At 42.6% G+C, this 22,221-nt stretch overlaps 1 protein-coding gene across 15 annotated transcripts in view; it reads right to left on the bottom strand.

Annotated features, from left to right (window-relative positions):
• Positions 1-22,221, bottom strand: part of PARD3 (par-3 family cell polarity regulator) — a 634,176-nt gene that overhangs the window by 353,874 nt on the left and 258,081 nt on the right. The window lies entirely within an intron of this gene.

Below are 22,221 nucleotides of genomic sequence, written 5' to 3'. Positions count from 1 at the left end.
TGGCCTCCCTGTCTTCTGCCTGTGGCCCTTCCTACACAAACAGCAATAAAACAGTACTTCTCTCCTAAGGGTACTGGGAGGGCTGAATGAGCTGAAGTGCGTAAGACAGTGTCTGACACACGGTGTGCACTCAATAGAGTGACGATAATCACCACTGCTGTTCTTATCATCCTGATATTGGTTTGGCTCGGCTATTAAAGAAACCTGTTAAATAAAATATTTCCTTTGTTTAACAAAGTATTATCAGAAAGTACAGAGCACAGACATGTTTCTTATCCTTAAGAAAACGGAAATCTTAAGAGTAGTACACCAATACGCAGGTAGTGTCTGCCGTATACTCACATACACAATTCCATAAAAGATGGTGTTTTAGCAACTGTATTCAAATGAAAGAGGAGTGTGTTTGCAATGACTCTAACAAAATCAACAACAAACCCGGGCTAAAATTTGTAATGGCAGCACTGAGAACATCCTAGTAGATGTGATCACTGTTACAGACAAGGAACAGAACTACAAAACCAGAGAGAGGAATAAAGGCACATGAGTCTGTAGCACTGAGAATCAGAACCAGAAGCCCCACACATCAACAGAGTGAAAAGCATAATAAACATAAGACAAAAATTTTAGATGAAATTACGCTTAGAGTAATCTTTTCAAAAACTAGGATACAAGTTAAGTATTTACAAAAAGCCTCGAACAAAGCAGCTTTAGCAGTGAAGGAGTAAACTCATCATTTACCATGAGAAACATTTTTGGAACATTGACGCATTTGCTCAGTGGTGTGGCTACGGAGAACCTTGAGGATATGAAACTAAAGATAGACTACTTACATACATTGAATGTTATATTTAAACCATTGTCAAGCCAATATGTTAAAGCAAATTAGAAACAACCAGAGAAAACAGAAGCATATGAATCATAATAATATTGCATTTAACGTTTGCCTCCAATAAAGGATTTGATAACCAAGAAAGAGCCTGAATAACACTACCAGAGAAAAAAATATACTGAACATTTAATATTGTTGGTGGTTATCTTAACTTGCTGAGAGAAACACATACATGAAAATTATGGGGAAGAATAATTTTCAGTGTGTAAAAAGTGTGTGTAAAAACTTGTGACAGCTCTTGCTGCTTATAATTTGCACCAAAAAAATAAAAATAAAACACAACAAAGAACTATACAGTCACTCTCAAAACAAGTTCACAAAAATGTACATCTAAGGAACTATGTATGTTAATAGTACAATGCTCTTACCATAAAAAAGTTCCCTCTCAATTAACAAAATTGTTCCCAGATTCAAAAATCAAAACTGTAAGCAGAAAAGCAATAAAGTGGGGAGGAGGAAGAATAAAATACTTCTGGGAAATTACAATAATGCTCCTTAGATATGAGCTTTGCTTTCCAATTAACAGGGTCGCTGATTACTCAGTTGTTAAGGAATTCTGTAGTATCCCTCAAGGTGTGTGTGTGTGTGTGTGTGTGTGTGTGTGTGTGTGTATTAAGTCTAAAAGAAGCACTATTAGTTCACAAAAGGCCTTTTAAAATGGTACAGAGGTAATGACTGAAAGCAGTACCCACAATAATAAAATAACCACATGAAAGTCCATTTCAACCCCCAAATAAATTCAGGGACTATAAATTTCACCAAATTCACTAGGACACAATAAAACAGCTTACTCAACTTGTTTTTGAAAATTTCCCCAAGAGAAATACATTGCAGACATGATTCAGATTAGATGAATTAGGATCATCATCTTCTGAAGGGACATGATCTCTGTGTTAATCTGTTAGTCTGAAACAGACACAAATAATTAGCACTCTACCTCTTTGTATCTGTAACTCTCAAAATTCTAGATGCAGGGAAAGAAAGAGGATTCGAGGCCAGGGGGGTTACAGCAGGACTGCAGACCCTTGGGTTGCACCTTCTGGGGAGATGCTGGGGCACAGCCCCCAGGCAGCATCTACATCAACCACAGTGTAAAGGATGTCCCAGGAGACGGGCTACTAGGCAGCCCTTCCTACGAGTTGCTCACAATTCATTCCACTTCTTGTTTTCATTTTAGTGATACCGATAAAAGAAATGAATATAAGGACAGTCTGGATCTTTCATTTGCACCATCCTGTAACTGAGTACCCCCATGCAGTTTCAGACCCCATGGTTACAGTAGTGACCACAGTCAAATTCAGGAAGGTGTCCTAGATCTGATTACCAGGCGAATGAGGAAAGAACAGAACTCATTTTAAAAAGTAAACAACGTGTTCTCAACAAAGGAACGCCAAGTGACATCATGATGAACTTGAAGTTAAGTTTTTCTTGCAATTGTTCAGCTGCAAGAACAGAGTATCAGAGTGTACACGGGCAGCAAAACTGGGTCCAAATATAAAGACCCTGTAACAAACACACCACGTGTCCATGCCCATACTGCCTACGATTTAGACACGGTGTCTCACACTGATGGTGAAAATCTACATTTTTATTGGTTTATAATTTCTTCTTCGTTTTATGGTTGTGTGAAAATTATGTCATTTTCATCCAGTTTATACACACACACACACACACACACAGATTAAATAACATTAAAAAACCAGTGACTTGAAAGGATCTAAATCTTTTTTTGTTTTTAACGTTAGTCCCAATGGAGGAACATGCAACCTGCTTCACAGATGAGTAAGCGGAGGTTCGGAGAGGTGACAGGAGGAGCGCAGGGACACTTTCCTGTCCAGAACTTGAGGCGCCTGGGTCAGTGCTCCATCACCACCCAAATCATGAAATTAATTCTATTATTCAACCATTCATTGGAAAACAAACTCCACTTCTAGCTACTTGCAGATATAAACATTAGTCTCAATTTTGTAAAAGGGAAGAATTTTGTTGTTTTCACAGTAAAATTACTTACACCTAGAAATCAAATACCGATTTTAACTAATAGCATCATTAGATTTGGGAGAGTTAAAGAACTATTACATCAGCTATACATACAGACTGAAACAACTGGAGCCCCAATTTCAAAAATGCTAAAATAGGAGAAGGAAAGAAAAAACCTCTACTGGTTCAATAGAGGAAGTATGATGTATAAGATGACGTAGCATGCCCCAAGCGAGACCCGCCTACACCGGTATTTCTCAACTCTGACCCCAGGACCCTTTCACACATTCTAAAAATTACTGAGGACCCCCAAGAGCTTTTGTTTATGTGGGTTATAGCTAGGGATATTTACCATACTGGAAGTGAAAATGAAAAAAATTTTTAATATTTATTTATTCATTTTTAAGTTAACAATAATAAACCTATTACATGTTAACATAAACAACAGGATTTTGTGAAAACAATTTTACAAAATAAAGCATATGTAGTGGGGTAGCAGCACTTTTTCACATTTTGCTTGGTAGCAGACATCTGGGTTCTCACTGCTGCTTCTGCATTCAACCTGCTGCGATATGACCTAGTATACGAAGAGAAAACTAGCTCCACAAATATTTAGCTGGGAGAGGAAATCAAATGTTAGTAATCTTTTCAGATAACTGTAAATCTTCTTCTTTGATAGCACACCAGAACCTGAGAAATTAGTTTCTCGAAGGTCAGCTACAATATGGAATGTAAACTTCCCGTTCTCTGTTACATTTGTCTGTCTTACACCTGGAATAGATCTTTCACCCGTGACAAATTTTGTAACATTAGTTATTTGGAATATATTATTAATTGGGTTTTGCCAATCTTCTGAATGTTGATATATTTCTTTATATCAGAAAATCACATATGTGAATATCATTACCAATTCCATCAGAAAAATCATTAAGTACTGGGAAGTTGTCATGCTCACAGTGGGATATAAGTTTTTCCAAAATCTAATTCTACTAGAAAGCTTGAATGCTATCTTTGGCAACAAATATTGTCAGTCATTTGCCATGTAGTGACAGGCTCACTTCATCCATTTTCTAGAAACCCTGCCAGACACCAAAGTCTGAATAAGCACAGTTTTTCCAGCCTCCTTTCAAACAAAAATAGTGTTCCGCTAAAAATGGTTACCTCAGCTTACAACTCAAATTATCACATGAAAGTTTTTCTCAATAAACCACTGATCTTCAATATGTACAAGTACTTTATGCCTACCATCTATACTATCACACAAAATATTAAATTGTGTACTCAAGGGTCAGGATTTTTTTTAAGTCATCATTTTGCTGCTTCGTCAAAAATAGTAGATAAAATGGCTTTTTTCCTTAAACTGCGGGTGAGTTGGGTGAAGAATACATTTGGTGCTACCATCTCACTTTGGGCCAAGGAGCCTGCCTCTTACCCATCAGGGTCTGGGCACCACTGGTGCAGATGTCAACCCAGTGAACAGCACAAAATGTTTCTGGAACATAATGAAAAGAGTTTTGCCTAACAGTCTCCCTGAAATGGCCTTATTGATGTGAAGGAACCATAGACCACACACATTAAGAACCACTGGCCTGAACGCATAATCCTGGCATGTTGGTTCACCTCACTGGACCTCAGTCTCCCCATCTATAAAACCAGAGGCTGCACTAATGGGGACAGAAGATCCTTTTAATGCTAAAAATTGTGTGATTCCACATTGGATACACTTCTACACTAGTATTCATCCACCAAACCTCATCCTAACAGAATTTAAAACAATTTATGAAGATGTACTAGAAAAAAATAGAACAGCATTTCAAAATAGTATCAACAGGAATTACCAGTTGCCTCTAAATAAGGGAAAGTATTACAAGCAACAAAGGAGGATGAAGATGCACAGAGTCGTGGGGAACAGTGCAGAAGTAGCCACAACTGGCGTGAGGTCTTTGGAGGAACCGAACTTGATTTTAAGGAAAGAGATTCTTCCAAACGTCTGGTCTTATCAACAAAAAGCAGCACGCAACACAACTGCCTGATTCATCTGACAAGCTCCCCACCTCTCACGGTACTGATAAAGCATAATATTGCAGAAAGAATGCAATTTTGTCTTGGCCTCAGAGAAATAAAATACAAATACGGCCTTTTTGCCTATAATTTGCTCCATATTTCTGGGGCTCGCAGCCTATTTCAGCATTACTAATTATCTGATGTAATTTGTGTTCTTCAGAGCAATTAGAAATAATGGGAGCTTCTCATTTCAGGTAATTTGGTCATTATTGTTACGATTCCTCACCCTCCATTTTAGGAAAATCAATGCCTTTCAAAACATGATAGTAAAACTTTCTCTCTTCATAATCTTCTGAGTTATTTAATATATATATTTTCAAAGTATAGCCTCTGAAATATTAACAAGAAAATTCAAAGATGAGGATCTTCAATAATTAAGCTACTGGATGAAGCACACGGGGGGTGGGCGCGATGTCACCGGGTCCCGGATAGCTGTTTGATGTGGGCCTTCCTTTGAAGAGTGGATAAAACAGCAATAAACCCTCATCACAAGATCTCAAATTCTCTGTGGCACTAATGCACTGTAAATATTGATTTGCTTCTCTAGATTAGGTGCCTTTTAAATAAGTGGGAAAATGGAACATCTAATAATGAATTAGAACAAATACTAAAAGGGCAGATACATACTTTTTTTTTTTTTTTTTTCCGGTACGCGGGCCTCTCACTGCTGTGGCCTCTCCCGTTGCAGAGCACAGGCTCTGGACGCACAGACTCAGCAGCCATGGCTCACGGGCCCAGCCACTCCGCGGCATGTGGGATCTCCCCGGACCGGGGCACGAACCCGTGTCCCCTGCATCATCAGGCGGACTCTCAACCACTGTGCCACCAGGGAAGCCCCAGATACATACATTTTTAACGGTTACACGTTGCACCCCTACACCTAATCAACTTTCCCAATGTTTCTCTTCTTTTACTCTTCAAGTGATTTTTAAATTATTTACCCACTCAAGGCAATGAAGAAACCTTTTCCATAAGACAGGCAGCAGTCATCAAGGTATTTAACCAAATCTAAAAATAATATGTATGCAGTGACACAAGTTCTATTAGAACATACGATGCAAACGGCATAATTACTCTTCACGCAAAATGAAGACCGTCTCCCCCATCTTTGGGGCAATTACACATTTCCTAAAGACACATCTCACAGTGAGAAGGACCAAGTTATTAACACATGCCACAGGGAGAAAAATCTGGCATCAGGATTGCAAAGTCCACCTTCCAATATAAGTTGCCCTTTTTATCAAGGTATTTATCAGTATTTCACTTACTGAGATAAAATCCTTGGAAGAAATCTAGGGAAGGCAAGGCAGGAAATAAGCTTGAAAAAACAATGAATGGGGCTTCCCTGGTGGCGCAGTGGTTGAGTCCGCCTGCCGATGCGGGGGACGCGGGTTCGTGCCCCGGTCTAGGAGGATCCCACATGCCGTGGAGCGGCTGGGCCTGTGAGCCATGGCCGCTGAGCCTGTGCATCCGGAGTCTGTGCTCCACAACGGGAGAGGCCACAACAGTGAGAGGCCCGCGTACAGCGCAAAAAACAAACAAACAAACAAAAAAAAAACAATGAATGACTCAGAGAGAAGGATATAAAGTGACTTTATCACCCTGTTATTATATATACATTATATCTATACAAGCAATAAATAAAGAATACTATAGTTGGAAGGCGCCTTAGAGATAAATTGAAATATCACATTTACAGATAAGTGCACTGAGGCCTGGACAGAGACTGTAGGGCTGGGTCAAAGGTCACACTGCTCCTCTATGACCCAGCTGTCCCTGGAGTGCCTGTCAATAGACTCTTCATCCGTGCCATTTGGAGCTGACCGCACTGCTGTCCAGGAAGCACTAAGACGTGTCAAAGCCACAATGTGCTTCCACTTCACTAGAGATAACAGGTGATTCCCCGGAAAGATTGAGTTTAAAACCCACTTCTATACATAAGAGGATGCATTCACTGGTCCCACTGAATCTTAGACACATATGAGGAGGGAAAAGAGAGAAAAGAGAGTCAAGGGGAAAATATACATGCAACGTTCTAATGTCATATGAACATTTACAAAATAAAACCAAGAATTTTTCTGAGGCATACGAAACTGGCATCATTAGAATTCTTTCTCATGCTGAAACCGGTAACACAACCACCCTGATGAGGAGCCCTCCAGATACTCGTATGAGTACAAGTAAAAGCGGGCGTATGTGAATAAGGTTAACAGGTTGTTTCAGGGTTGCTCTGATCTAATACTACAGTGTTTCAAAATCTCACCAGTAAGGGAAATATACAAAGGATCCCTCTATATTGTTCCTTACAACTGCATGGGATTCTACAGTTATCTCAATTTAAAATAGTAAATAAAAGCCCCCCAAAGAATTAAACAGAAGGTCCCCGGCGAGATGTCTCGAGGTCAAGGCCTGCAGCCACCGGGACGGAAGGCATCTCTCTAACCCTGTCTCCTAGAACGGTCTCCTCCCGCCGCACCCATCCTGGCGCCCTGCTGACCACCCACACCGACGGCTCCTCCAATATGCTCCACACTCGGGTGCCTCCGTGCCCCCCCCCCACCCCACCCCAAGAAGCCTCTAGCCTCCACCCAACCCCGTTCTCACTGCACAGGGTCCTATGCCCCGGGGCTGCTCCTCGAAGGGCGCCAACTCCTCAAATCCATCCAATCGAGCAGCAGAGGGCTGACTCGGGAAGGGGCAATTAAGGAAAGTTTAAAGGAAGGACAAATACACGACAGGATTAAGGAAAAGCAGCCGGGGATGAAGTACCCAAGAGGCGAGGGGAGCGGAGGGTTTCACTGCAGGGACACAGCCACCAGAGCCGCACAGCCGGGCAGGGCTCCCGTCCTTCTCCATCAGCGCCCGGCCATCGGTGCATCCCCCGCCTAACCAGGTCACACGAGAGAGCCTGGAGCCCGCGGACACTCCCACTCCGAGAAGAGTCGGCCCTTGCCCCGCCGGCAGCAGCGCCGACAGCGGGCCTGCAGGAGCTCAGGACGCCAGTGGGATTCCTCTACCCCTTTCTCCCACTCCACTTTGCCCCTCCTCCCAACAGCATCAGCCCAGCGTGCACCTGGAGGACAGGTCTTCACGCTATCATTGCAACCGCCCCGCCTCCCTCCCTGCACGCATGCGCACATGCCCCCAAAGTGGGAACCTAAATTTTTCTTAGTTAAGATACCTCAGTCAGTGGGACTTCCCTGTGGTTAGGAGTCTGCCTGCCAATGCAGGGGACACGGGTTCAAGCCCTGGTCCGGGAAGATCCCCCATGCCCGCGGAGCAACTAAGCCGGTGCGCCACAACTACTGAGCCTGCGCTCTAGAGCCCGTGCTCCTCAACAAGAGAAGCCACCGCAATGCAAAGCGCACGCACCGCAACGAAGAGTAGCCCCCGCGAGCCGCAACTAGAGAAAGGCCGTGTGCAGCCACGAAGACCCACCCAACGCAGCCAAAAATTAAATAATTAATTAATTTAAAAAAAATACGTCAGTCAGCAAAAAAAAAACTTCCTAACCGTTAAAGATTTCATTCGGGGGTTGCTTTCCTGTGGTCCCTGAGGGTAGGAGAGAGTGGTTCTGGTCTGGCTGCAGAGGTGGAAAGCCTTTCATGGTTGCCTCCCGGCCTTCTGGGGGAGGGGAGGGCTGGCCTGAGGCCATTATGGGAGTGACCAGGGGCTTATAAAAATGTGCACTGGCTACTAAATCCGGACATAAAAACTCAGTGTCCCCAAATCCTTTGCTAAGACAGAACTTGGGAACAGGGTGGGTGCTGCCAGGGTCCTGAGCTCCCTCCAGGCCCATGGGGAACACCCAGGCAGCCCCAAGAGCAGAGAAAACAGTGCTTCCAAGGGCTACCTTGGCCCTTTCGCTGATGTGGGGTCCCCTTTCTGTTCTGCTGTGGCAGGTGTGAAGTCAACACGCACTTGCCAACATCTACTAGACACAGCTCTTCTAGAGAGTCTACAGAATAATGAATACAGGGCCAAGGGTCCTTTGAGAGTTGTGTATTGTGGAAAAATCACTCCAAGTGAATTCCTCTCTGACCATTCAAATACTTGAGCAGACCCCCACCTGCCCGGCGAGGGCTAAGGGCAGGTAAAACCAGGTGTGAGTGGAAGGGAGGAGGCGAGGGTAAGAAGAGGAATGACACCCCAGGGTGCCAACACAACTCAACCCAGGGCGGTGAGCGGCACAGCCACGTGCACAGGGGGCACGGGGGACTTTCTCTAGGACAAGACTGTGGGAAACTTTGGCTGCTAATTTCTGTATTTTCAGAAAAATACCTTAAGAGAGCAAGGAGGGGATTGAAGTTGATCACACAAGAGAGTGAGCGGGGAAGAAGCAGACGGGAGCAGGGGCACGCACGGGGCAGCGGGGAGCAGGTAGGAGCTACTCCCGAGCTCTTCTTACAAAATGAACAAAATACTCGGAGAAAGACCAGGAAAAGACGGGGGGACTTCTGTGTTACTGCGAGTGGTGATGCTTTCCCTCCCAGATGTGTGCTGGCCCTGCACGTGCCCTCTATTTACAGGGACAGTCACCCCAGCTGCAGGGCGAGGACCGCGCGCCTCAAGGCCGGCTCTGTCTTCCTCACTGCCTGATCCCGGGACCCAGAGTGGCCCCTGGAAGAGAAAGTACCTGATTCCAGTTGTGCGTGGCAGCTGTGCCGTGAGACCACTGCTAACCTTCCCAGAATTCGGAAATACTGAAGCACTGGTCCAGGAGGGGCCACAGGTGAGGTCAGAGCCTCTGCTCCCAGCAATTTCATCAACCCATCCATGAATGGCTGTGTTTTACATGCGTTTCTGTTTAGAGACACCTCATTTCATAGATATTGATTCGTGAACATGAAACTCACAGCCAACAGGACTAACTCTCATGCCTGATTGAAGATGAGCTAACGTGTATTTTCTCCACATCACAGACTTCTTGTACTCAGGAGCACAAAACAGCATTTTATGTTCGGGGGTCATTTTGAACAGCAAAATCACCAACCAAAAGCACAAAAACGTGAAAAACATGGCACCAGATAGACCATGAAAGGGACCCTGTTTACAGTATGAGCACTGAAAAAGAGGCGGAAGGTCCTTGCTCACCATCAGCTGGGGACACGTGCGACTGGATTCAACAATATTTGTGGGAACCTCCACAAAGAGTGAGGTCCAACTGTACCTTCTCCCATAGATATTTGTCAAATGAATAATCGACTCAGAGACCTTTAAAAGAGAACCACCCCCACTTCCTCCAGGTTCCTCCCCAGATACTGCTCTCTGGGTTCTTTCCTTGACAAGTGATCTCGGAGAAAGAGGAGCTGACTGCTTCATCCCTCCCTTTTCCTTTAACCCACTATTATGTGGCTTCCTCCCCACCAGCCCACCGATACAGAACCAGAAACCTCTCTCTCTTTATCAGCGGGTACTTTTGAGCACCAGTCTCTGGGGAGCTCAGGGTGTGGCACAGACATGGCCTCTGCCTTCGTGGAGGCTGCAGCGCGGTGGAAAAGGCAGACGAATCACCCAGCCCCGCGCAGTGTGATCATGATGCTTCAGGAGGAAAGCCAAGAGCCACCAGAACACCTAAGCGGGTACCTTTCCGAGAGCATCCTCGAAGACTTCACGACAGAAGGGACGGCTAAATTCTCCCTGCTGTCCTTTCACACTCCTGGGATCTCCTCTCTTAGGAAGCCCTGACCACTTCTACAAGGGGCTCCTCTTATGGCCTGATCCCACCAGCGTATCTGCCGCGCTGTCATCCTGGGTTTGGGGATCCGCCTCCCCTGAGCACACAGCTCCTAGAGAATAACACTGCACTTGTCACCATCACACTCCCCAGGGGGTCACCCTGAACAAGTGCTGAACCATCGAAGAAGTGAATGAATAAGACATCAATGCTGAAGGTTTGGGTTTGTGCGTTTGGGGTTTTGTTTGGTTGTGGTGATGGTGGTGTTTGACCAGTGGGGTGGACAGAAAGGAAAAAAACATGCAGCCAGAGAAAACTGCAGGGGCAGAGGCCAGACGCTTAAGTTCTACAGAATTAAAAGGACTGCAAGCAATTCCGTGTGGCTAAAGGGTAGAGTTAAAGAAGTGATGTAGAAAGTGAATGCCAGGGAGGGAGCCCTGGATGAGCCAAGCAGGGTCTTGTAAGTCAGAAATTCTCACACTTTAATGTGTACGCAACGTGCCAGGGGATCTTGTTAAGACGATTCCATAGATCTCAGGTCATGGAAGATGAAATTCAGCCTTTCTAGCGTCCACCACCACACTTCAGGATTCCACGTAGCAGGACTGCACTATGCTGAAACTTTCTTGAGCTGCGCTGAAGACTTCTGGTGCACTCTCATCACCTCGTGTGTGCCTTCCCTCCAGCCTGGCCACCTGGATGCATCCCTTACAGAACACCCATAACACCTTTGCTAAACCACACGTCAGATGTCATGACTCAGAACGGTTGGTACAGTCGGGTCACAGGACATCAGATTAAGCCCTGGCACCTACCCCCGTGATCTGAGTAGCACCTCTCCACCCTATACTCAGATCCAGCTGGAACGCTCTGAAGTGACCAGAGGCCACATACTCCTCCAGACCTCGTCCTTTCCTCCCCATTCCACCCCATCTTCACCACTCTAAGGTCAGCCTGGAGGGTACCACCTTCTCTAAGGAGTACCCATGGTTCTGAAAGCATAAGTGACACCACTCCTTGTGTTAATTTCACTGATTAGAACCAGTACTCTCCCATCTGTCTCCCTCATTAATCTTAGAGGTTCCACCCCAGCAAATGTTTGCTAAAATGTTGTTGTATAAATAAAAAAGATGAACGAATGTGACTATCCATCCACCTCCATCCTTTTCACATTGATTGTCTCAAGTATTATAAGGGCAATCTTTTTAGCAAAGAAAAAACAATTACAGATATTAGATGGCCAGAGGAGACCAAAAAAAAAAAAGGCGGGGGGGGTGGGGGTTTCTCCTGGGAGAAGCTCAAAGAATTGTTAATTGACATATTGGTGATAAACTCTCTCTGGCCAAGAATCTCAACAACATTCTACTAATTTTTTATTATTAAGTTTGCACTATTGTTCTTCACACAGTGTGCTCTCCAAAGAGAATATCTGAGTACAAGCAAATCTAAATTAATTCTTCACATAAAATTTTATATGTTTATCCATATCAAATCCTTTATATCACTTTCACTGTACCAATTTAGTTCAACAATCATGTAAATTAAGTTTTGAAATTATCAACTTCATCTGACAAGTCATCTGTCTTTCAAAATTGTTGACTATTGATTGCATTGGAGATATTCTCTAAATGCTCAATGCCCTTTCTCCTTTGACATTTGTCTTCTATTATTTTATTAAGGATTCAAGTACCTCAGTAACTGTCAAGTTAACTTTTGATTAGCATTATTCTCCCATTCCTTTATTTCAAAATACTATACGAAAGTGTAATATTTTTCTCCTAACTAGGGACCAGCTTTTCCCTAATTTCACGAGCCAATTTTCTGTTACATAAGGATGTACACCTGAAGGTCCTCTACTGTACTAGACTTTATAATTAGTTCACTAGCACATTAAACATCATCAACTACTTCACAATGGCAAGGCCTTTCTTAGCTCTCAGGTGTTAAACTTCCACTAGAGTCTCTACACTTCATTTTGCTCATACATAGACTCTTCATCTTGAACTTGAATCTTCATGGTGCTAAAAGCTATACAAGAATGTATCAGAAGTCATTCACTCAATACAAATATCTACTGAGCACCTACCGTGTGCTAGGCACTCTTCTAGTTGCTGCCATTAAGTGATCCCTCGAGGACTGTACATTCTGGTGATGTAGGTCACCAGAGAGATCCCTTGTACATTTCCCTCACTGAGAGGATGAGAACAATGGATAAACAAATAAGTGCAGATGATGTCACGAGGTGATCAGTACTGTAAAGTAAAATGAAGCCGAGGAAGACACCAGGGCTGCAGAAAGTGGAGAAATGCTGACGGCGGCACTGCAAAAGCATTTGAATAGCTCATTATCCACTTTCCTGTCCTGAGTGTTCCAGTTTCAAATTAATTCCTTGTACACCCTGGCTATTCATAAAGCCATTTGGCCCTGGCCACTACAAGGCGGCAATAAGACTGGATGGTTCCAAAACATATGGCTGCATGTCTGTTTGTGTTACCTTCAAAGTGCAGAGGTCTCTCATTGCTAATATAATCCATTCCTCCTTCTCCTTGAGGAAAGAGCCATGTAAAGCAAATACGTCCTGATCATTTATAACAAGCCAATTAAGTCTGTAATCACTAACATTCGTTGATCATTTACTAAGGGTCATGCATGTGCTAAGAACCTTATTGCATTAATTGATCATCTCCTCAGAACAAGGCTACAAAACAGGTTACATTATTACTCCCATCTTATGGGTAGGGAGACTGGTGTTACAGGGTTAAGATATCTTGGCTGAAGTTAACCTATCAGTAAGTGGTGGAGACAAATCCAAGCCTTGATAGTCAGGCCACAGAGAGCATGCCCCTCTCCAGGAAGCACGGAATCCTGCAACACCAAGAACGGAAAGATCAGGCTCTGAGTTATTCACACCTTCCTCACCAACCTCTACCATCGTGGTCTCACCTGAGGCAGGACAGCAGCAAACGCATGTGAGCTGCACTCACTCACTCACACCGAACCTCAGAGCTGCAGAAACATCACTGTCACTGAGCCAATGGCTCACCTGATGTTTGGACCTTTGTGATCCTTTCCACAGGTGAAAAGAAAGGTCATGAAAGAACTTCAGAATGAAACAGGTTCCCTTTAGCTAGGACTGGCAAACAAATGATGCTTTTAACTTCATCACAATTCATTTTATTCTTAGGGGATTTGTGGGGAGGAATGAGGAGTGGCACAGTGAAGGGGGGGACCTCATGGAGAATATGTGTGTGTGTGTGTGTGTGTGTGTGTGTGTGTGTGTTTGTAAAACTAAACACTTCATACTTCATATCTACGTAGGGAACATTTATCTGGATTAACAGGTTCAATCTGTATGTTCACAGTATGCCACTACAATCTTGTGAAATAGGCTATATATTCACCAAAAGAGTCTTTTCAGTCAAGTACATACTCAATTTAGGATAATAATGCCTGGAATTAAGGGCTAACTTAATAAGGGCTCACTCAATAAGGGCTAACTCTCTTTCTCTCACCTGCAGCTCTCCTTTATCTGACCTTAGTAAAAGGTCGGAAATCCAGGTCAGTACTAAGGTTTTCCCGTCTCCACCTCGCACTTGTTCTTTGAGTTACATCTGTGGCTCCAAATCTTCACTAGTCATTAGAATGATCTGGGATTATCCTGGAAAATGCTGATTCCTGGGTCGCCCACCCAGAAATCGTGAAATTTGGGTCTAGGATGAGGGTCGGGCGTTATTTTTACAAGCTCTCCAGGCAATTGTAACTGCAACCAAGGCGGGGAATCACTGCTCTAGGCTGGAGAGCACTGCACATCCATCCTAAGAGATCTTGTTAAAAATACAGATTCTGATTCAGTAGGTCCAGGGTGGGGCCTGAGAGGCCGCATCTCTAACAAGTCCCCAGGTGGTGCCTTGGAGTAGCAAGGCCCCTATCTGTGCTGCCCAGTAAGTAGCCATTAGCCACCCCGGCCACTTAAATCCCGTTCCTGGGTCTCCCCTGCCTCATTTCAAGGACTCAACAGCTGCATGGGGTTAGTGGCTACCGCAGTGCACAAAATACACGTCACTGAAATTTTTTTATATATAAACAATTTTGTCAGACACTGAATTTAGCTTAGCAAAAATATAATTAATCATTAGTTCTACACTCTCAGTTTTATTAACTTTTAATCACTAAGAAAGGATAAGACATAAGGCAGTCCTGCCTCTTTTTAACTTTAATTAGAAAACTTTATATAGAGAGAACAATTTTCCAACTTATTTGATATACGGCAAATAACCTACATTTTCTAAGATTTCATTGGACTTTTTTATGTAATATTTTCATGTGTGCATTTGCACATTTTGGGAATCATAATACATGTCCATGACTCCCCAAAGAAACAAAACAAATATTTACAGAAGAAATTTTTGATTAAAGTGCTATATTTGGAATGAACCCACTGTGACAATTCAAATCCTACTGCAAATCTGTACACAACATAGAAACTTCCAGTAATAATTGGGGGAGGGAATATTATTTTAAGAAAACCAAACAACTGCTTGGCTGCTTTTTAATTGAGGAGATAAAGCACTTTAATATAGATAACACATTTCTAATATTTAAGAAGCACTTTTACAACTATAAAGCCACGAACTTTACCCATAACTCTGACAGCCTGACAAGCAAGCAAAGAGAATTCAACCCAATAGTAGTTTCCTAGGCAACAAGCACAGATACGACCAGTGGAAAAAATGAAAAGAAGGAAAAGCATTGAAGCATTTCCAGTGGGCTTGAGAAATAGATTTTAATTGTCAAAATGCCACAAAGACAACAATATTGAAAATCATTTCACTGAAAATGATTCAAAGCAGAATGCCATTTTCATTATGGCAAACGAGGTGTGGAGAAATAGAAAAATTAGTTTCCTTTCCTTTGCTCTCAATTAAGTAGGGATGGTAATCAATCTTGTTTGATTTTACAAAATCTATCTACATCAGTATAGATTTTTAATATGCCTCCTTACTTTTCTCCACAAATGTGACTATCTGCTGATTCAACGTACAAGAGAGAGTCACCAGGATGACGGGGTAGCACAGGATACAGGGTGCGTCTGGGCATCCTCTGTTACAAAGACATGCTCATACATGCTTCGGTCTTACTTCAAAAGTAAACCACATACACACACATACACACACAAAAGTAAGCCACACCCTTCACAACACAGATTAAAATAGCACTGGGTTGTCCATATTCTCACCAGGCTTCTGTTTCCTCATCTATAACAAGAAGGGCTTGGATTCAAACTCAAAAACCTTTCTGGCTCTAACAGCTTTTGACTTTTAGAAATAAAGTATAGAAGGGCTCTTTTGTCTAAAAACATTGAAACAAAACAAACACTATATTCTAAGCCATTTTAAAACTTTTTCTTCATAGGATCTAAACGTTGACAGTTAACCTTTAGAAAATAATATTATAAATGTCCCACTTCACGGGTATTAAAATGTCTACATTTTACATCAGCTTCTGTAACCATGATGGCATTTGCTCTCATATTTAAGTCAGGAACATTTACTTGCATTAACAGAAATGTGCTGGATGCTCATAATTTATATTTTCACACAATGTGCCACTACAAGCTTGTGAAATAGTCTATATTTTCACCAAAAGAGTCTTTCCAGCCAATCGTTTAGTCAATTGGAACTTAGGTTGAATTGATCAAGTAATTCAGGCAAAACTACCAATTTAGTAGTTGCAGGCAAATGTCCCAGAAGTGTTTTTCTGATAATTCACCTTTCAGTGATTGGTAAATTAAGGGAATGAATAGCAAAATGGGGCTTCCAAACAAGAATATGTTCACTGTTTTTTCTTTTTCTATCTTGTCTATCCAACAAAGCCAGATTCATACATTATAATCCATTCCCCAGAGCCCTTGAACTTCATTAGATCCCGTTTAATGCAATCATGCTCCTCTGGAATTGCCTCCATTCACTTACATTGGCTTTTCTTTTGGCTTTTCATCTTACTCTCTAGATTCTTTTCCTGTTCACTCTTCAGAACACTGAGTATCAATATACCTCCATAGAAATAAGCTCCTTCATACATGATATGTGTAAGATCAACTGAAAGAAAATTTAAACAATATGGCCATTAAAAGAAAAATGAAAAGAGTAAGTGCCAGAAGAACCTCATAGGTAGACGGACTGAAATTATGTGCACGTCTGCGAGGAGGCTGACAAAGCCTGTATTTGGTCAGGAAGTTTGAAAAGGAAGGAAATGTTAAAAGATTGATCTTGCTTCCCTTTTCACATGAGCTGCCAGGGAGCAAGCCCAAAGTTTTGTGGACTTAAATGTATACTATGTGATAGATGGTACAGACATACATTACATAGAGATAAAATTTTCTTTTCCTTTGTCTTAGTTTTCAACTTACATTTTCCTTTTTCACAATTCTCTATTTTTATTTTCTAATTATTGTTTTTATTGTTATTTTAGAGACCAACATAAATCCATGTCTACTAGATAATCAGAGCACATATCTAACATTATTGGGTCTATACAGTATCAACAATATATTTATATAAAGGATGGTAAGCTTTAAAGTATCAAAATTAACAGGATATATACAACTGATTCATTCTAACACGTCTAGAACTTAATATACTCAAAAGTATATGTTGAAGAAATTAGTTAATTGGCATTTATTTATTCCAAGCAACAGTATTCAGATTATACATCACACATTTCATAAGAGGCCTGGGACTGAACACTGGTCTTCCTTTATGAAGAAAAAAAAAGTAACATCAAACCTTTGAAACCTCAAATTTCAAACAATCTCATATGCTCTAAAGCAAATTATGGGTAAAGATGATAATGACCTAAGTGTAGGATCTTTACAAGAGATTAAACAATGATTTGACAAACCACAATCTTTTTGTGCTTGCATTTCTAAAAAGAGAAAAGGGAAACTCCTATCGAAAAGAAATAGTATGCAGTATCTTTACAAATTAATCATAAGATTCATTAAGAATAAACTGGCTATCAGAGAGCTGGCTCCATGTCAAAACACATTAACTGAATTAAAATATCTAAAATAAAAATCAAATATGTTGGGGCTTCCCTGGTGGCCCAGTGGTTGAGAGTCCGTCTGCCGATGCAGGGGACGCGGGTTCGTGCCCCGGTCCGGGAAGATCCCACATGCCGCGAAGCGGCTGGGCCCGTGAGCCATGGCCGCTGAGCCTGCGTGTCCGGAGCCTGTGCTCCGCAACGGGAGAGGCCACAACAGTGAGAGGCCCGCGTACCGTAAAAAAAAAAAAAAAAAAAAAAGAAAAGAAAAAGAAAAAAAAAATCAACTATGTTTCTATGACAGCTAAGTCACTAGAAAAGAGCAAGCAGGAAAAGAACCCTACCTTTACTTCTCATCAGGCTAAAACTTGAGTGGGCTGCTGTGTACCACTGGGTGTGCATTGCCAGCTATGCTACTGCACATCCCGGAAAGGGTAATCATCACAAAGGGTTTGCGAAGATAGACAGTCATAGCTCAGGTTCATCTTTACCATTTCACACAACTACAGGCATAGGTATGATATGAAAGATCATATCCTCCCGCTATGGGGGAGGGAGGCTATACACATTTTTTAGTACAAACATGGTCAAATATGAACATTCTCTTTCCCTCCTTTCCCCAATTCAGCCAGTGTCTAAATGTTGCTAATCTATAGATTGATTTACCTGTAACATTCTCTCTTCCTCCTCCACTGACTCGTCCCAAAATTGCTCCAGGCCCCTCACAATCGGAATTGCCTGCAGTAAATACCTACCAAACTTGCCTTATTCCACTGTTTTTAATCAATTCAAAACATGTGACTTGTTTGTGCTTCACACAGGTGAGCTCCAGAGCTGGCTCAAACATCTTAGGAGAAAAGTTGAAGTTTTCAGAAATTTTTGAGAGTTGGTCGTTAAACAGAACCATTATTAAAATTTAAATTATATAAACGTATAATTAAATAGATTATATTAAAAGCAAGGATAATACTCAAAACACAGCGCTTCCCAGCTCCTTTACTACGTGTTGTTACGTATACTCGTGATGCATCAATTGCATCCACGTGGTGGAAACACTATAATGGCGCATTTCTCTCCAATTCTGTTCAGTGACATGATATTGGGAACTTGAAATTGGCCACAGTGAGAAACCATGGAAATGGGCAAATGCTACAAGCCAGGTCTTTTTTGGTTTCAGAGATTCAGCTGTTAAACAGTTACCAGCACACCAGTGGATGTGGAGACAAATCCCCTATTCCCCTGGAGTCACCAAAAGCACAAGGCACCTCAGGACCACACAGCAAGTCTGTGCAGTCAGGAAAGACCCACCAGCGAGACTGTCGCTTGAGCAGTGCCCCGAGGGATAAGTTGAGGTGAGGCAGGTGGGCAGTGAGGACGGAGAAGCAGCTTTACCACACTCAGAGGGAAACGGGGTGCTCGGAGCCTGAGACCCACCCAAGAAACTCAAGCAAGGGAGCTGAGTACAGGGTAGAAAAGACAGAAGCAAAAGAGTTCTCGTAAACCTTACCAAAACTTACCAATATCAACTGTATTAAAAAATATTGGGAAGCTAAGGAAAGTTTTGAAGCATTGGGGCGGAAGGAATAGATGTGGGTTTCTCAACAGTCACTCCTGCTATGAGCAGAACGGACTCCAGGGCTGCCCAAGAGAGGACACAGAGAGACGGGCCAGAGACAGGCCCGGGAGCTTTACTTTCCTGATAACAGAGCACCAACAGCAAAAACCTTCTTCAGCATGCCGCAGTATCGTTTTTTATTTATTTATCATTTAAACGCATGCTCAACTAACAGAAGCATTATTAAACACATACAAGCCTCCAATAAAGATGTTAAAAAATAAAGATAAAAATGCCTCCATCAGATTAAAATATATATATATACAAGAAATGGTAAATTCTAAACTACGAGACAATACAGATGTATGCAAAGCTTCAGTATTCTGTGTCCCCACATCCCTGATCGTGACCCAGCTGCACAGACCGCCACCGACACCAGCCTTGGAAGGTGAAATGCGGCTCATCAAGTCGCAAGGCTTGGTGAGGCTTTAGGAGCTGGGGCCAACGCCACTAGGGACAGCCAGTTCGCACAGACCCTTAAAGACCCCGGCAGCTCCGGCCGTGACCAAATGCCCCCACGGTGTCCACTAGAGACAGTGCCCTGGCCACTCAGTTTCACCAGGGGCACATATAAATGCTAAGCTCACTAACTGAGATGCCAGTTCTTCTTCACTAATAGAACAACAACAAAGCCCTAAACCACTGGCTGCAAGCCATTATAAAAACACCCTGGATTCCTTTGAGGGATTTCTACCAATACCCGCATGCTGGCAGCTCTGTATTCCGGCATCTACTATCAGCCAAGCAGAATGTCCATCAGTGCTTCTGACATCTGCCCAGGACGACCTCATCACACTCACAGTCATAGTGCCCACGGAAACACTAGTCTTTGTGTGTGTGTGTGTGTGTGTGTGTGTGTGTGTGTGTGTGTCGCTGCACCACGTGGCTTACAGGATCTCAGTTCCCTGACCAGGGATTGAACCCGAGCCCCAGCAGTGACGGTGCCGAGTCCTAACCACTGGACCGCCAGGGAACTCCCAACACTAGTCTTATAGTTGCCTAAAAACTTCATCAGAATTCAAATTAAGGAAACTTGGAATTGACAGGAAGAACCCATGCAGATTAGTGCCCCTAGAAAGATTCATCTCTCAAATAATCAAGAGGAGATTCACTACACTTTCAGGCATCACTTTGAAAATACATCAGGATGCTCTTTTTTTATTTTAATTTATTTATTTTATTTATTTATTTTTGGCTGTGTTGGGTCTTCGTTGCCGCGCGCGGGCTTTCTCTAGTTGTGGCGACCGGGGGCTACTCTTTGTTGTGGTGCGCGGGTTTCTCATTGTGGTGGCTTCTCTTGTTGTGGAGCACGGGCTCTAGGTGCGTGGGCTTCAGTAGTTGTGGCACGTGGGTTCAGTAGTTGTGGTGCACGGGCTTAGTTACTCCGTGGCATGTGGGATCCTCCCAGACCAGGGCTCGAACCCGTGTCCCCGGCATTGGCAGGTGGATTCTTAACGACTACACCACCAGGGAAGCCTGACCAGGGTGCTCTTAATTTTAACTTACTTTTAGGCTTAGCAAAATAAAATCAATGTACCCAATAGCAGTCTCTGAATACCTCTTCCCATTAACAGGACAAGACTGCTTTGGGAAGCGACTGATTCCAGATGTGGGGCAGAAAATATACAAGATAAGCATGGAACACAGTTCATGGCAGAAAGCAAGGATGCTGTTATCAGGAACACTCAGGAGCCAGTTTAGAGAGGTCCCACTGCCACGAACATGGATGATCTGAGCAGCAATAAGAACAATAATGCAACAGACTGAAGTAACAACTATACTAATGCTTATGAGTTCTTACTGACTTTTTTAAAGAGGGAAAAAGGAAAAGTGAAACCAGGAGATGCTAGCCAAGAAAAGAAACTCATTATTATGAAAACTGATAAAAAGACAGAATTGGGCATGTGGTCTGTTCTTCCTATACAAAGGATATCTCAGGGTAACAAACTAGTTGACAAAAAAAAATAAATTATCTTTAGAGAAATTATGTGGCCAATAAATGAAAGAACTGGAATATCAACATGCTGCAAGCATTAAAAAAAATAAGAATGGATCTAGGCACTAATCACCAATGCTGCTAAATATCGCACAATGAGAAACAACCAGACTTCATTTGTCTCTTCAGTGAACTGTACAATACCACCTAGAGATACTGTTGTCAAAGACTCAGACCAGAATCAAATCAAGACTCTATATCTAATAACTATCAGTTTATAAGAAACACAGGGTATGTAAGAACACAGTAGATGCCACAGGGATGGATTCAGCTCCAGACAGAGGAAAACTACCAGAAAATCAGTCCAATTTCAATGAGTAAATTGCAATGTGTATATGTGTGTGTGTGTATACATACATATACTCATACCCATATATAGACACATGCAGACACACACAGAGAAAGAGGAACTTATAGACTAAAAGAAACATATCAATCAAATGCAGTGTGTAGATTTTCTTTGGATGCTGATTTAAAGAAAACAAATATGAAACCACATTTACAAAATGGAGTAATTTTAATAATAATATTACATCACATAGCATTAAGAAAGTATTGTATGGGGTTATATATTTAAAGTTTTACTTTGTAGAAATATATACAGTACTGAAATGTTTTCAGAAGAAATGATATAAGATCTGGAATTTACTCTGAAATAATCCCATTTGGGGAAGTATAGATGAAACAAGATTGGCCATAAATTGATAATTGTTAGAACTGATAGTTGGGCATGGCATTTCTTTACACTATTCTCTTTAATCTTGTATATGCTTGAAATTTTCTACAATTACAAAATTGAACAGGGCTTCCCTGGTGGCGCAGTGGTTGGGAGTCTGCCTGCCGATGCAGGGGACACGGGTTCGTGCCCCGGTCCGGGAAGATCCCGCATGCCGCGGAGCAGCTGGGCCCGTGAGCCATGGCCGCTGAGCCTGCACATCCGGAGCCTGTGCTCCGCGACA

The sequence above is a fragment of the Leucopleurus acutus genome (genome assembly GCF_964270905.1).
Source record: "Leucopleurus acutus genome assembly, chromosome: 1".
In the NCBI taxonomy this organism is placed as follows: Eukaryota; Metazoa; Chordata; class Mammalia; order Artiodactyla; family Delphinidae; genus Leucopleurus; species Leucopleurus acutus.
The sequence above is the reverse complement of the archived record's forward strand: the minus strand, read 5'-3'. Positions and strand labels throughout refer to the sequence as shown.